The sequence below is a fragment of the Castanea sativa genome, chromosome 12, assembly GCF_040712315.1.
Source record: "Castanea sativa cultivar Marrone di Chiusa Pesio chromosome 12, ASM4071231v1".
NCBI classification, from domain to species: domain Eukaryota; kingdom Viridiplantae; phylum Streptophyta; class Magnoliopsida; order Fagales; family Fagaceae; genus Castanea; species Castanea sativa.
The window spans coordinates 21,309,478-21,314,856 of record NC_134024.1 but is presented as its reverse complement, the minus strand read 5'-3'; positions in this window follow the sequence as shown (position 1 = coordinate 21,314,856).

Here is a 5,379-nt window from a genome sequence, read left to right as displayed (position 1 = left end):
GGCAGACCTTCTGGATTTTTGAACTCAAGATATCTTCTTTCTTCTGTCCTCCGTCTGTCTCCTTCTCTGTGTTCTGTCCATCCTCCTAAATGTCTCAGGAAGGCTTCTATTTATAGGAGTTTAGGGGTGGGTGAGTGACACGTGGCAGAGTCTGATTGGTGACACATGTCATAGCCTGATTGGTCTGCTTATGTCATCGCTTATACGTGCTGGATTGCTTGTGTCATCGCTTACACGTGCAGGGCTGCTTGTGTCATCGTTTACGCATGCTAATGCAGTTTTATGCCTTTATTTTATTGACACTTGGCAAATTTCTATTGGTTTCTGAATAGTGATGGCAAAATCTAGCAGCAGTATGTGGCACTTTGTAATTTGTTGTATTTTGTGGACTTGGTAGTATGATGTGTCAGCTTGTGATAGGTCGAGAATTTTCCCTCTCTACAAATGCCCCCTCGAGACTCGTTCATGCACACAGTTTTGGAGTGTGGTGAGTAAACGAGTCTTGAAAGAAAATAGATTTTTTTTTATTTATTTTTTATTTTTTATACTTGACTCTTTTAGTGAAATAGTTGAAGGCGGTGGAGCTTTTAACAGGATGAAGTAATTGCAGAAGAGTAGACCCACCCATATGAAAGGCTTTGATGAGACCGAGAAGGGGTCTGCGAGTATTTGAATGTACTCGTGTGACCGAGCTTTTTTAGCAGAGGTTAAGTCAAAGTAATTTCAGAAGAGTATTTTGGATCGTTGGTGGCGATCACAGGGTGTTGAAGATGGAGAAGAGGTGAGAATGTTGGTTGGGTACAGCATGCAGAGCTCTGGAGCTAGCCTCTTATTTTTAAGAACTTTTGGTGAAGTTATATCTGAAGGGTATATTTCGGATCATAGAAAGAACATGTGGGAGTGTGGTTGAATGTGCTTGTGTTATCGCATCACTCAGGTTAAGTTGAGGTAATTTCAAAAAGGATTCTGGGTTTGTTGATGTTGATGGTGAAGAAGATAGTGATGAAGCAAAATGAATGGGTGAAACATATGACACCATGGTACTGACCCTATATGTTGGGGACTCTCTGGCGTAGATGTCTCTGGGAAGTACACCTTCGGATGTGGGACTGGCTGCATGCTGAACGAGGTCCGACGGCAAGTCGTTGAATGCGCATGTGTAACTGGACCATACTGACGGACATTAAGTTGAAGTAATTTTAGAAGTATATTTTCTGAAATTCTTCAAGCTGATCTTAAGTTGGAGTAATTCCAGAAAGTGTGTTTTGTGGTACCAGCAACGATGACCTTTGGACCCCGCGTTGGTGGAAACATGGAATGAGGCTTTGGCGACCATTTGCCAACACCAAAGGCTAATTTCTGATGAGTTGGTACCTTGGAGGTCATCGTAAGTGTTGGATGGGAGACAATTTTTAGGATACCCCAACACTTTTTACCACCTTCACCTAATGCAACTTTGTTGGGAAAGCACAACAAATGAAAGGTGGAGCTAACTTGTTATCCTGGTTTTAGAAACTAGTCAAGCTGCTATTTGTTCCGAACCATTGCCTCTGATGGGAGACCAAACAGTTGAAGAGAGACTGCAGAAGCCCTAATTTTAGAAACAGATGTCTCTGCTGGACTTGGATTTCCTAGCCAACCAAGTCTAAGGAAGCATGGAAGGTCGATGCAGACCTTGTTATGAATAACTTTATGAACAAACGTGGTCACTATGTGAGGAAATAAAATTTGTTTGAATCCTAAAACAGTGATGATGTTGTGAGAAGGGTTACTACTGAACCATGAAGGGGTTGATTTCAAACTGATTATAAAGCGATTTTGGTTGCTAGGTATTGAGAATGACGAGGCCATAGTGAGAACTGGCTGTGAGAAGGAGGATTTGAAAATTTGAAAGAAGCAAATTTTCATTTCATGATTCAGTGTATGCGTGTTTTTTTTTTCTTGATGAGCTTTAGTGAATCCGGCCCTTTTACTTATAGCGAAAAGACGAAGAACGGTAGTTGGGTAGTTAAGAACGGTGGACGAGACCTTTTGGTGAGAATGGCGGATGAGAACGGTAGGCGCCAAATGAGAATGTTAGGTTGGAGGCTGGTAGGCACTGACAGAAATAGTAGGTTGAAGTAGTGACCCAATGTAATTTCAATTTTGAGACATACTTGTGAGAGTTCGTCTGTTCTTTGAAAGGGGAGCCTTGATCAAGTCTAGAGGATAATTTTTGAGGGAATCCAGACCAACTGGATGGATCTCAAATTATGATCTTGAGAGCTTAAATTTTGGACACCGCTAGTACTTTGGAGAAGTGGGCCAGATTGATAGTTTCTAAGTCTAAAACAAATATGCAGATTTCAAAATGAAAATCTTTGTGAAAACCTGATAAGACAAGCTTTGCTCGAACATCTTGATTTTTGGTTAAAATTTTACATCAAAGTCAACAGTTGTAGACTCACACTATTTGGGCAATTTTGGATTCTCAAATGAATAAATAGACCTCAAAATTGGAACGTACGCGAAAAATTGAGCCAGACAGGTCTATCTCAAAAATTTTGACTTTTGGTCAAGATTTGTGGAAAAGTCAACTTTTTAGAAATTGAACTGTTGTGCAATTTTCGAGTCTCGGTTGAAGAAACAGACCCCAAAATTGAAAAGTACGCGAAAAATTGAGTGGGATAGGTCCATCTAAAAAATTTTGACTTTTGGTCAAGATTTGTGCAAAAGTCAACTTTTTAGAAATTGGACTGTTTGTGCAATTCTCGAGTCTCGGTTGAAGAAACAGACCTCAAAATTGGAAAGTATGCGAAAAATTGAGTGGGACAGGCCCGTTTTGAAAATTTTGACTTTTTGGTCAAAGTCAAAGTTCCAACTTGTCAAAGCATTTTATTTCTTATTATTATTTTTTTTAGGCGGTCCGGATCCGGGTCAGATTAACGGGTCAAACCAGGTCGGTCTGGACAAACGGGTCAAATTGGGTCGGTGGGAGATGACGTCATCAGTGACGTCATACGCTGCATCTGGCGCGTGCGACGCGTGTGAAGCGCGTGGGAGAGATAGCCGGCGCGTGGAACATGAGGATGGCGCATGGAAGCGCATGTCTGTTCGTCAGAGCTTCTGGAGGCGCGTGGCGGCGCGTGACTGTGAGTTTGGGCCTAAAATTTTCAGGTTTTGTAGTTATAAGGCCGTAGAAGACCCCTATATGGTCGGTTTTGTGAAATTGTGCATAGATTTGCACAGTTTTGATGGACCAAACCGGTGGTCATCGCGAGCTTATGGCGGCGCGTGGTGGCGCGTGGTTGATTGTTTAGACCTGAAAATTTTAGGTTTTGTAGATCGAAGGCCGATAGCTCCAATGGTGGTATCAGTTTTGTAGAATTGTTCTCAGATTTGTGTAGATTTGAATGAGAAACCCGCGGGTCACTGAGAATTTGTGGCCATGTGTGGCAGCGCGTGGCCGGGTATCTGGGCCTGAAATTTTCAAGTTTGGTGGATCGAAGGCTGTAGAAGACTCCTGTGGGTTGATTTTTGTGTCATCTTGTCAGAGGATTCAAAAATTTGGAAGAGAAGCTAGCATGCATTTATGGACTTCGTTGCTATCTTCTTGTTTATTCGAAGTCCTCAGAGGATTTTTGTGGCATCTTGTCAGAGGATTTAGAAATTTAGAAGAGGAGACGACGCACTTTGTTGGACTGGTTGCCATCTTAGTCTTCTCTGTGGTTTTGACATAGTTGAAATCTCAGACTTTCAAGTCGGTAGCACAGTCAATTTGAACCATGAATAATGCTAGAGATACAAATAAGTTTACAAACTGCTAATGTGGTGAGTAGTTTGTTGGTATGAAAAAGTGATATTAATGGTATGCTTATATACAAACCAACAAGAGGTTGACCACATTAAAAAATGTTGTAAAATAATTTGTGGTGGTAGCATTACTTTTGAACAATATGCGGACTAGAACTTTATCCCAAGTCTAATGCAATCAATTCTTTCTGACAACGTGATCTTCTTTTGGGTACTAAGTGCAATATTTTTCTTGACTTTGAATGCCTTTGAGTTGTAAAATCTGACTTCAAATAATATCCGTTTGGTGGCAACATTTTCATGGCTTGCCAACTTTTTTTTTTTTTTTTTTTTCTTGTCTGTTATCTCAGAAGTTTTCTATATAAAGGCATGCTATTGCCTTCATCACTGAGGCACATGCTCAACTTTTAGCTTTCTTCTCTTCCTTTCAATTTTTTTTATTATTTTATTATTTTATATATATATATATATATATATATATATTTTTAAGTGCTATGAGATCTTTTTCCCTAACAAATTTTTTTGTTGCTTGTTTTTGTTATGCAGCAATATCAATAATCTTTGCAAAGTAGCCACATCACGAGTCTTGGCCATTGAAGTCGCACCAGCATTTGTCCTTGTACTGAAGCTACACTGACGCTCTTTTTTTGCCATAAAGTTGCCTCGACACTTTACTTGCATGGCCATGCCGATATTTATTGTTGCCATGAAGCCATATCAACACTTTATTCACAGCAAAACAGTGCCAACATTCATCTTTACCATGAAGCCACGTTAATAGTTCATTTGCACCAAAGCCATGCCGACATCCAGTTTTACCATGAAGCAACGTCAACACTTCCTTTGCATCAAAGCCATGTCGATATTTATCGTTGCCATGAAGCCATATCAACACTTCATTCACAGCAAAGTCATGCCAACATTCATCTTTACCATGAAGCCACGTCAACAGTTCATCTGCACCGAAGCCATGCCGACATCCATTTTTACCATGAAGCAACGTCAACACTTCCTCTGCATCAAAGCCATGCCGATATTTATCGTTTGCCATGAAGCCATATCAACACTTCATTCACAGCAAAGTCATGCCAACATTCATCTTTACCATGAAGCCACGTCAACAGTTCATCTGCACCGAAGCCATGCCGACATCCATTTTTACCATGAAGCTATGTTAACACTTCATTTGCACTGAAGCTGTGCCAACACTTGCATTTTCTATGAGGCATCACCATTAATTTGTCTACTGAAGCAATATTTGCACTTGCGTCTTCTATGAAGTCGCAGCACCAATTACCTTTGTAATGAAGATGTACTAGCACTCTTCTTTTGCCATAAAGTTGCCTCGACACTTTATTTGCATTGAAGCCATGCCGATATTTATCTTTTCCATGAAGCCATGACAACGCTTCCTTTGTACTAAAGCCGTGCCAACACTTCATTAGCACTGAAGCCGTGCTGACATCCATCTTTGCCATGAAGTTGCGCCAACATTAGCACTGAAGCCGGGCTGACATCCATCTTTTCCATGAAGCTATGTTAACACATCATTTGCTCTGAAGCTGTGCCAACATCCATCTTTACCAT